We start from the raw sequence: 12414 nt of genomic DNA, 5'->3' as shown, positions 1-12414 counted from the left end.
ATATTTTGCACATAAACATTTTATAGCCAGAGGTTTCTGGTGGTAAAAAACTGTTTTCGAAGTGGAGACGAGGTTGTGGATTACTCTTTTTGAGTACAGTGTAGAGGGAAGGAGGATTCACTTTATCATAATAAAAAAAAAAGAAATCACGAAAGACGTCTTGGACTAAATAGTGGGCTATTCCATTTAAAATCCACACTAGGCCTACCCCTGTGGAGGTTTTTGGAAATATCTTCCACTGGGGGAGTATTAATTTCCTATATAATTTTTAAATTTAGCCCAAGTATTGTTAAAACTATTAGAAATAAAGATGATATTGATTTTGACATTTCAACTTTTGATAAAATTTTTGGGGTGCCCGATGATATGTTTTTGACATACTTCTTCTTGAGTGTCAAATACTATATCTATGTGTGTAAATTTCAAAACAAAACTCCCAATACATAAAGGCTTTTATTAAAATAAACAGAGATTCAGAGTACTTCATTGCTAAAAAGAAAAACAAACTCTCATGCCACTTTCGTAAATGGAGATTTGACATTTAGATTTCTGGTAATTTTGTTTTATTTATAAAATTTTGTAGACTATGTTTCTGGATTATTTTGTGACCTTGTGCATATACGCATGTTATAGCTGTGTCTGGGTAGAAGTGACTGCATAATGTGTATAACTATTTTTGCTACTCTTTTTTTTGTTTTGTTTTTGTTTTGTGTGTGATTTGTTGTTAATTGTCTTAATTTCTGCTTTTTTCTGAATAAAAATCAATAAATTTTGAAAGAGCAAATTATTTTAGCCCAAGTTCATAAAAACGATTCAAAGATAATTTCATGATCTTTTTTTTTATCAATACCGTTTTTACTATGAACCAACTACCCATTGTTGATGTTATTTCGGATACATTTTCTAACACTCTAATAATGTAGCCATATTTTTTTTTCAAAGTGATAATATTAGACCTTCGGACAATAGTCTATTTTCCGGCCAACTTCCATGCAACTTGCACAAAACGTTACGACGCAGAGATTTTAGGTCTTATGCAACATGTGCAATGTCATCATCGTATCAATGTCTATTTTGTTTCATGTCTTCTGCAAACATCCGTGCTATTCATACGTAAAATCCCGATCTATATTTACCAAATTTGTTATTTTCATGCAAACAAAAGAAAAAAAAAGTTTATGTTCTATATTCTAATTTGCTTTTTCAACTGCCTAGTTCTGCTAGTTTGGACAGTCGGTAAGGCGCCGGACTTATAATCATGGAGGATGAAAGTAACAACGCTGGATCGAGTCCCATGGAAGCCAGAGAAACTATTTTTCTTTTCACAATGCATGATTGCATTCCGAAAGATGAAATTTTGAGCCGCAGGATCGTTAATTACACGGCTCAATGTACAAAATAGCACGTTATAGTGTAATTGGATGATACATGGTAGTACCATTGGCACTATCAGAGGTAGTTTGACTTTATCCACAGTACTATCAGAGGTATAATATTAATACTTCATCCACAGCGCTATCAGAAGTAGTTGAACTTCATACAGAGTCCAATCAGTGGAAGGTATGAGTTCTACTTCATACACAATTCTATCAGAGGTAGTTCTACTTCATCCACAGTACTATCAGAGGTAGTTCTACTTCATCCACAGTAGTATCAGAGGTAGTTCTACTTCATCCACAGTAGTATCAGAGGTAGTTCTACTTCATCCACATGCTATCAGAGGTAGTTCTACTTCATCCACAGTGCTATCATAGGTAGTTCTACTTCATCCACCATGCTATCAGAGGTAGTTCTACTTCATCCACAGTGGTATCAGAAGTAGCTCGTCTTCACCCATAGCGCTATCAGATGCAGGTTTACTTCATTAAGCTTCTTCCACAGTGCTACCAGAGGTAGTGCTACTTCATCCACAGTGCTATCAGAAGTAGTTCTACTTCATCCACCATGCTATCAGAGGTAGTTCTACTTCATCCACAGTGGTATCAGAAGTATCTCGTCTTCACCCACAGCGCTATCAGATGCAGGTTTACTTCATTAAGCTTCATCCATAGTGCTACCAGAGGTAGTGCTACTTCATCCACAGTGCTATCAGAAGTAGTTCTACTTCATCCACCATGCTATCAGAGGTAGTTCTACTTCATCCACAGTGCTATCAGAGGCAGCGCTATCAGATGCAGGTTTACTTCATTAAGCTTCATCCATAGTGCTACCAGAAGTAGTGCTACTTCATCCACAGTGCTATCAGAAGTAGTTCTACTTCATCCACATGCTATCAGAGGTAGTTCTACTTCATCCACAGTGCTATCAGAAGCAGCGCTATCAGATGCAGGTTTACTTCATTAAGCTTCATCCATAGTGCTACCAGAGGTAGTGCTACTTCATCCACAGCGCTATCAGACGTAGTTCTACAGTGCAATCAGTGTTAGTTTCATCAAACATTTGTGGTTTTGTATTTGACATTGTGCTGTTGTTAGGATGGTTGTTTTCATGTTGACTTGTTGGAGTAATTGGCTATTCCAGTTGAAATCCATACACCCAATGGAAGACATGACCTTAATCTCCCGCACAGGGGATGTAGATTGCAAATGGAGTTACTCATTCAGGTAACCCCATTTGAAATTCACACTCCCTTTGTGGAAGATTAAGGTCATGTCTTCCATAGAGGGTATATGGATTTCAAATAGAATAACCCAATTGCAGCCTGATGTCGACATAATTATATTTTGGATTGGTAATGGGGTTGTATAAAGGCTGTCATAACACTATTGCTACTAATCTTGGCTGGATTTTAACTTTCCTGATGCTTTAACCTATTTGATATATTTTCTAAAAACATCTTTATTTATAAGGTGCAATTATTATCAATTATGGGGGGGTGGCATAGGTCGTCTAGAGGTCATCTGTTCAAATTACCCTGGTTATCTATTTATCAATTGTGGCCAGAAACCTACAAGAGTTGTATAATATTGTTTACACTGAGTGAGGTCAAGGTCATCCAGAAGTCTACTTTATCATTAGCTGCTGCCTGATATTTCTTTGAGCACAGAAGCTCTAGTGAAATTTTAATTGATGCTAAAGAGTAATATCTACTTAAAGGAAGTCTCCGACAATCACAACATTAAGTCTTATATGCCGAAATTGAGTAGGGCAAATAACGTCCCAGTAATACAATAAAGGCTGACGTCAAAGTTTATCCAGAGGTCTTCTTTGGCCATTTAGCTGCCGCCTGGTATTTGTGTTTCTCGGCAGCACATCAGCTGTAGTGAAATTCACATTAATGCTAAAAGAGTAATATCTACTTAAATGTGATCTGTTGAAAAATACGTAAAGAAAGATGGTGCTAATAGTACTACTGCATGCATGCAACCATCTTATTCGCGCCTTGAGACATGAGTCAAGAACGGTTGAGGAGAATGGACAACACTGTTGACTCCTTCAAAGGAAAGTGGTGGGGCATTGTCTGGTTTCTTGAATGTGAATTTATGAAGAAGATGCGTAAAAAAGATGAAGAGCTCCATCTTGGCAAGATGCTCGCCTATGCAAACCCGCCGACCTGCAAGAAATGTAAATATAAATGATACATTAGGACATCTATTATCAAAATAGAACAGCCGTTGTTTAACATTATATCTACCTTTATGGCCAATATTAGAAATTTATTGATAAAATTAAGTAATTCGGTCAAAAACATTGACACAGCAGTTGGCATATTGTTACACTTGTCAAAAGTCTTTGACACTACTGATCACAGTATTTTACTACATAATTAGAAACGTGGATTTGAACATTAATATAAACAGAAAATATAATTATGTGTGTTACAATTCGTGTATATCTTATCAGTATAGACATATAACATGCGGAGTGCCACAAGGTTCAACCCTGAGACCTTTATTATTATATACCTACAATCCTTTCAAATTGTAGGTACATACAAAAAACTTGTCGAACACGACCTTTAATTTATTAGAGCAAGATCAAAGCTACACTATTTTCATGCACTTGTTGGCCGCCCCTAAATCCTTGCAAAAAAACCCATTCTTTAAAACGTAAAAAAATACAGAATGGTTCCTGTACCTATAGAAAACGGAATTAATTCCTCCCTATCCATGACGTCACCATATTCGTCCAGAAATCTTTCTGGGTTGAACTGGTCTGGATTCGGCCATGTTTCCGGGTCACGATGAACGCCCCACAGGTTTGATATAACCACGCTGCCTTTAGGGATATTGTATCCTGCAAGAGTGGTGTCATTTCTACTGTAATGAATAACTCCTAAAGGAACAACTGATCCAATACGTTGAACTTCAAAAGGGTTGCACACGTAAAGGGTAATTCAGTCTTGTCAGCTAGTCTTGGTAGACGGTTTCTACCAATAACTGAATCGAGCTCCTTTTGAACCCTTTCCTGTATTTCAGGATAGGCCATCATGTAAAGAATTGCCCAATGCAGTGTAGTGGAAATTGTATCGGTCCCTGCTCCAAAAAGATCGCCAATTACCGTTACTAAGTTATGACGATCAATGAAGGATTCCACATTCATTTTTTTGGCCATTTGGATTTCCTTGAGGTAAACATCGATATAGTCATTGAGATTTTCAGCATCAAATTCTTGCTGGTGCTCCTCGATTGCTTTATCAATAAACCCCAAGACAGTGTCTACGTTCTGCTTTAAACATGTATAAATAGTTGGCTGAAAGTACTTGGCCACAGGGAAAAATGCTTGCAATCCAGCCGATCCAGATAGCTTGAAGATCTCATGAATACTGTGCAACAAACCTTTGAACGTAGAATCGGTGTACTCAAAGCGTTGACCAAAAACAACACAGCATATTACATTAGCTGTAGCATTGGATAAATAACACTGTGGATCAAAAGATGTCCCTTCTAAAAGGGTGACCTCTTGTGATAGATGTTTCGCTTCTTCTGCAATATTTTCTTCAAAGCTTCTTTTTCCAACGCCAAAAGAACGTAACGTGGTGAGTGCAAAACGTCTTTGGTGCTTCCACGGCTCCCCTGATGCTTGTATTAAACCTATAACAATTAACACAACAAAGATAACAATATTGGATATAGGTATATACGTGAAATCAAAACCTCAAGCGTTCCTTACAATACTTTTCAAATGTTATGTCATTATTAAGAGCACACTTATATTGGCCATATACTAGCTACATTAGAATGAGCAATCTTGTCGGTTGTAAATTCAATGAACTATGACTTTGCTAAAGAGCGCTTACAAATTGATATGATGCTAGGCAACTCTGTGTGCATAATGCGAAATTAATTCTTGTAAAAGTGAAGCTTAAAACCAAGTTTTGAATTCATTGCGATGCACATTATTTTGGATTCATACACTCTTAGATAGCGAGAACCAATCAGAGCCAGCGTTAGAAAAAGGCAAACCATGCATTGTGTATAATATGCACGGGCGCGCACTCAACGTACTACGCACAGTGCTGTTGGACGCGTTCAATTTTCTTGCGGGTTGATGCATTTATTTTTGGTTGTACTTTCCAACAGTTTTAGTGACAAATTTGTTATAAAAATATGAAAAATCACGGGATTTTTCAGCCGTATATGAAATAGGTTAAGGGAGGTGTAATGAGCGTGAACCTGGTTTGGATGCAGAGGAGTGTGCCTGTAACAGACACAGCCACCAGAAAAGGACCAGCTCAGATCGCGCGCCAAATAAGTTTGCAGTCCAGAAATTTCATTTTTTTCTCAGCCTTGCAAAAAATAGGCAGAGGTGGGAATCGAACCCGGGACCTCGGTGTTGTAAAACCTACTGCGTTACCACTGAGCCAACAGACAATCAGCTATGAGAAGTTTGATAGTAATCCTTGATATTGCTGAATAGAATAAATCAATACTGATAGGTCTATTTATCTAATGTACGATGTTATTCAAATTGGCCTATAAACTAGGAATATAATGTGAAATGACTATCAATCGATCAATCAATCAAGTTGTCAAGTTATCAACAATCAATAATAAACCGACGTAGGCCTATCATGGAATATTACTAACTAGGCCTACTAACTAATATACCAAATAAATAAAATAAATAAATAAGTCAGTAAATAAATAAATAGGCATAGGCCTAAATAAATAAATAAATACATAATGCAGAATGCAGTTAGTATTTTAGTTGCAAAATTCCAAACATTCTATTCACACATTCTATTATAATTTTCTGCTATACACGCAAAGGACCTGTGCCTTTAATATGTCCGCGCCTAATCAATAATGAGTCTTTCACCATGCTCACACACCATGTTAAACTATTGTATCCCTGCAAGTATTATCTACTGACCAAGTCCTAACACCTCAATGAAATGGATGCTATAACGTACCCAATCAAGCGAACATATCAAGGTCATATCAGGGCGTTATACAAAGAATGGTCAAAGGTCAACGTTTCCAAAGAAGTATAGTAATAGATGTAGACACAAGCTTTCGTGCGGGAAACATAAACACATAGTCGTCAGTCGTGTGGTTTTTATGAGATTTGATACGGCGCTGAAGTCTATTGGCTGTCCCAAAATCAGTACCAGACCCGGTTTCCAGAAAAAGAACTGCAATAACAATAACAAACTATGTGCCCAAAGAGTTGTCTTTCATTCTCGCTTTTTGAAATATGACCAAAATATCAAATTTTGGAAAAACGCCCCAAAATTTAAAACAAACACGAACCTTCCAAAATAAATATATATTAGCACTCGGCGGGTAACTCATTGCTTCCCCTCTCCAGATACCGGAACTTCAAGGTCGCTCATACCCCAGCCCTTAATAAATGCGTATCACTTGTTGCTCGAGAAATTGTACAAAATAATACACTTGTACTGAGATACTGATGCGTCAAATGCATCCCCCTTTCGGGGCTCTTGCATTAGACCCATCAAAAACATAGTCATATATACCCAGGGAATCGCTGCCCGGGGCAGAGTAACCTCCGTGGCTACGTACAGGTCAGTGATCTTCTGCGTGGCATACGAGGGGTCCGAGGTTCGAATCCCGGGGGTACCAAGTGACTTCTTTCTTCATCTTCTCTCCTTTTCCGTTTCTTCTTTCCCTTCCGATAGCAAAAAACCTTGTGTTCAGTTAGGGTTATATGTATTTTTACTGGTAGTTTACTGAAGTTGCTAAAAATGTGATTGCAACAATATTTTTCATTGTGGTAAGGGGTGGGGTCATTTTTGATCTATTTTTGAGACTTAAACTACAATCTACTGAATAACAGCTTTACAGAAGTGCGCTAGAAAGAGCTAAGAGGCAACGGAATGTATGCTTCTGGTGACAAGGAACATTTATGCCAGGTTGGAATTATTTGCATATTAGAAATTCAAGATGGCTGCCAAGATGGTGTCCAAAATTTCCGTAGAATATGAATTAAAATGCATTATTTATAGGTTAATGAACTCGTATTGCGTGTTGGGTGAGTAATTAGACAAAAATAATATAATGCACGCGCACTGATGTTGATGCTTCTAATGTACGAGCCCCGAAGTGGGGAGTGCATTAGACGCATCAACATCAGCGCAAGTGCATTACTGTGTCAAATTTCTCGAGCAACAAGTAATACAGAGATATTACTTTGGATGGTACAAACTTGCAAAGGGTAACCGAAACCAATTTTTAGGTGTAATTATCGATGAAAATCTCACATGGAAAAATCATATCAACGGAATCTCAAAAACAATCTCACGGAATATAGGTATGATAAACAAGTTGAAATTTTTTATACCTGGGCGTGTTTTGCACACGCTTTATTGTACGCTTGTCCTGCCTTATATTAATTATGGTATACTTACATGGGGGAATGTATGTAAAACATATCTTGATAAAATAAATTTGCTCCAAAAATGGGCCATGAGAACCATTTCAAATAGCCATTATCGAAGCCATTATGGACCACTATTTCATAAATTCAATATGCTCAATGTATATGATATATTCAAACTAGAACTAGGTGTATACATGTATAAATATTCTATTAAACAACTGCCATGTTCATTTGACAGTTTCTTTCTAAAACGATCCGATATTCATAGCTATCACACAAGAAACTGTAATAAGTATAATCAAACAAGAAACAAGAAAGTATTCACTGATCATTCAATCAGGACTACCGGCCCACTGTTATGGAATTCCCTGAACGATAACCTTAAAGTAGCAAACTCAGTCAAACATTTTCGTAACAAATATAAAACACAGCTAATCTCATTTTACAACTATAGTTCTTGGAGCTCCGTTTTTGTTCTTGTGTGATAGGCTTAATATACTATGTTTGTTTGTTGTTGTATTAATTTAGTTCTGAAAGGGGATGGTCAATGCTGGCCTTATTGGCCTTTCGATCATCTCCTCCATAATTGTCTTGTTTTATTTTTATGATGTTGAATTTCTTTGTATTTTGTTGTTTTTTATTATGGAAATAAAGATTATGCCTTACCTAGTATACGCGTTCATCTATTTCATACACGAGAAGAAAAAAAACCATGTGATTTTTTCTGTTTTTAGAACACAATTGTCGCTTAAATGTTAGAAAATACAAGCAAATATAAATGCATCGACCCACAAGACAAATGAACGCGTCCGACAGCACTGCGCGTAGTACCCAGACAAACAAGTGGAGTGCGCGCCCGTGCATACATAATCAATGCATGATTTGCCTTTTTCTAACGCTTGCTCTGATTGGTTCTCGCTATCTAAAAGTATATGAAACACAATCAATGCACTCCGCGTACTTTTCTAACCGCTTTTCTGATTGGCTGCTTAGATATAGGAGTGCATGAAATCAATTGTGTAAATAGCATAGGCATATATACACTAAATGTATTTGGTCACAAGGAACACGCTTCCGTTAGTCTTGAAATACTTCCATGTTTTATAATAAAAATAGCCTCCAATATTGTGTCTAAAAATGCCACCTGAAGAGGCATTTTATTAATCCATTATTGAAGTATTCAGAAAAAATATAGTTTGACACATCTCCGATTTACAGTTCTTGAGTGAGTAAAAAAAAGGTCAAATACTAAATATTGGGTTCCACAGGCGTAAACAAATCTAAAATTCTCCGATTTTGATAAAAAATTAGTCTCAAATTGTTCACGCTTGGAAGAACGTTTCAGGTCAAACCAAAGAATAAGTTGCCATTATATCTCAGAGGAGTTTCGTCTCAAAATAGGTCATGCTTTAAGGGTAGACGAGGTGTTGTTGGTCGAAGCAACCTAAAAATCGATTTTCATTATCTACCCATATCAAAAAATCAGACCTTTTTGGATAACTTCCCGATAGTCACCGGGTAGACACCGGCAAATTTCACATGCAAATTAGATAGGTAGCGGGTGACTACCCGATAAATTTTTGGGAAACCATAGTGGATACCTTTCGGGTAATAGGTACCGGATGCCTACCCGATGACTGTTTCGGGAAACTAGCGGGTAACCACCCGATGACTTTTTTGGGGAACTAGCGGATAACTACCCGATAACTTTTCGGGGACCTAGCGGATAACTTTTGGTGACGATATACCTGGTGACCTCTTTGGAGACTTCTTGTTGACCTTTTGGGGAATGCAGAAATACAAATTCATGAGTACATGCACAAATGTATTCGCAATTTAGCTTATTATTTGAATTGTAGTAAGTTTTTGGAGAAATACAACTCTGCAGTCATGGCAGTGTGCTATCTTGCTATAAGAAACTTGAAAGTGTACAATATGTAATTGTAGTTATTGTACAAAAATATTCTTCTGATTTAATTTGGTTCACACCTTTATGGGCATACCATTCAATTAATGTACAACCAAATTATTATGACATCTAGCATACTAAGTATATATACATGTATTACAGCACCTAAATGTGATCACATCACTGACACAGCCTATAATTTTTATATCAAATATTATAATTTATTTACAACAATAGCTTAACATAAAGCTTATCAGTTAATTGACACATTGCTACATTAGCTGATGATTAGTAATTTAAGTGACGTTAATTTACTGTCAAAATCATGTATGATATACTTGAAAAGATATAAACTAAAACATTCAAATGTGTCATATATTAGGTACATAGTGTATAAAGACTGCATCAATACAAATCATTTCATACAAATTTTCCTACCTGCATTGTCATATGAAATCAAGCATTCAATGCTTTATAATTCCTACAGCATGTTCCAGATTAATTAGTAAACATCTTGTAATGTTCTACATGTAAATCCATACATTTTGGACCACAAATAGCTTGAATATTCTGCACAAATATATTTCAACTGCCAACAGCTAGCTTCTCCATTTTGAATTCATTCAGTGACCTTTGACCATACACCCACACACAATGCATTCTTAAGATGCTTAATGCTATTTTCAAGGTCAAATTAAAAGCGGGTAACCACCGGGTAACTCCTACAAAGAATCAAGTTTCTGGGAACCTTCTGGGTAACTCATTTGAAATATTTGAGTTTTTGGGAGACTTCCGGATGTCTACCCGAAAACTTTTGGATAACTTAATTAGGTATCCGCAAGGTATCCGCTAGCGGGCACTTTCGGATAACTCTGGAAAAGGTACCCGAAAGGTTTCTGATGACCACCGAATGGTCATCGGGTGGTCACCGGAAAACTTTTCTTTTTGCTATGGGTAGATCAATATATTATTGAAAAATAACACCTGGATGGTTTGCAAAAATTCATTCTGCAAATCGTATACTTTGCAAACTTGCTTAATTTATTGTTGTTAATGAGTTATGTACGTTTTACAAAAGTGTTGTTGTTTCAGCCCTCTTTACAACGTAACTCAAGAACCGCAACACCTATAAAAGTATATATGTGATAACACACTCGCTATGAATTGAGCAATACAGTTTTTGCCAAAGCTCACTACCATTCGTAAGATGCTGTGAACTACCAAATCACAACAGTTTAAAATAATTAATAACCTTAAATATCAATGAGCTATATTATATCGTAATCTGATACCCACCATCTCCTAATCCCAAATCCTTATAAAATGCTACTTCGGGTCTGTCACTCAAGTCCGGATTGTTGAAAGCCTCTTTCACCGCATCATGCTTGTCCAGAACAACCACTAAGTGTCCACCTAAGTTCATGCTAAACACTGAGCCATACTTGCGAGCTAACTTAGCGAGAAACTCATGGTTTGTCAGTCCAGTACGATAGATAGATATCACAAGATTTGGTAGATATCCAACCAGTGGCCAACCCCATGGTCCTGGTGGCAGATGCTTTGGTCTTCGAAGCCACCAAGAGACGATAAGGAATGCAGCTAGACAAAACAGTGCAGTCTGAATGTCGAGAGAAGCTATACTGAAACCCATGTTGGTACGTTTATTAAAAAAGCACAGATTTCATATTACTATATGTATGCTATAGGAAATAATGGCAATCCTATCCACGACATTGTATACCTACACGTACCTGACCCCTTGACACTTCTTCTTCGAAATACTTGTAGCATGAATAAGCCAAGTTAATACAGGGTGTGCCAAATGTGAATGCATTTTATAGTTGTATTTCGATCACAGATATAATTGAAACTCATGTGTTTCCATAGATTTTAGGAACCGAGGGTGGGGGCTTGAGGGGCTCAGCCCTCTGAATAATTTTGGTGTGGGGGCTGGAATAGCCTACCTTTCAGCCCCCTTAATAAACCTAGGTGAAGTTAAAAAATCGAGATAAAATAGAGGAAAAATGGGTGTTTGTGACCTATATTTTGCAAATTTTCTGACTCCGAGGGGGCACCCCCAGGATGGCCCACAATTTTTTTTCGATTTTCAGCCCCACAAATATGATGTAAATCTTCCTATAGCCTATATATAAAGCCAATGGTTTCGATGCATTTGAATCAGAATTGAATTTAGATTGATTTTGGTCATTTTTGCATTTCGATGAATTGAACTGGAATTGAATTGAGAATATTTCAGTGGATCAAGAATTGAATTGGAATCAGGCCCGTACGCAGGGGGGGGGTGCGAGGGGTACAAAAGTCCCAAAAAATCTCAATTTGCGAGCGTAGCGATCCAAAAAAATTAGGGTTTTTTTACGTTTTTTGGGGTTAAAAAAGTCCAAATTTTATCGCCCCCTCTCTTCAAAAAAAGTCCACTTTTTCAAAATCTGCACCAAAAAAAAAAACTCCTGCGTACGGGAATGTGTGCCAAAAATCGCTTGCCCCCCCTCGGCTCGCCACGAATTTCTTGCCCCCCCATTTTAACCTCCCCCAGGGCTCATAATTATTGCTCAGCCCCTTAAAATTTAAGAAATATGATTGGGTTATATAGACTGGAAGAGTTCCACAAACACACGTCACGCTGATCTGCTTGATGCAAATGTTGAAGCCGTGTGGATTGATTTACTTTTGCCAAAAACAAAACCAATTATTGCTGGGGT

At 37.2% G+C, this 12414-nt stretch overlaps 1 pseudogene; it reads right to left on the bottom strand.

Annotated features, from left to right (window-relative positions):
- Positions 1-669: 669 nt before the first annotated feature.
- On the bottom strand, positions 670-11420 carry LOC140171925 (cytochrome P450 2J4-like; annotated as a pseudogene).
- Between the last annotated feature and the right edge of the window lie 994 nt (positions 11421-12414).

The sequence above is a fragment of the Amphiura filiformis genome, chromosome 15 (genome assembly GCF_039555335.1).
Source record: "Amphiura filiformis chromosome 15, Afil_fr2py, whole genome shotgun sequence".
NCBI classification, from domain to species: domain Eukaryota; kingdom Metazoa; phylum Echinodermata; class Ophiuroidea; order Amphilepidida; family Amphiuridae; genus Amphiura; species Amphiura filiformis.
Note: the sequence above shows the minus strand (reverse complement) of the source record. Positions and strands in the feature narration are given on the sequence as shown.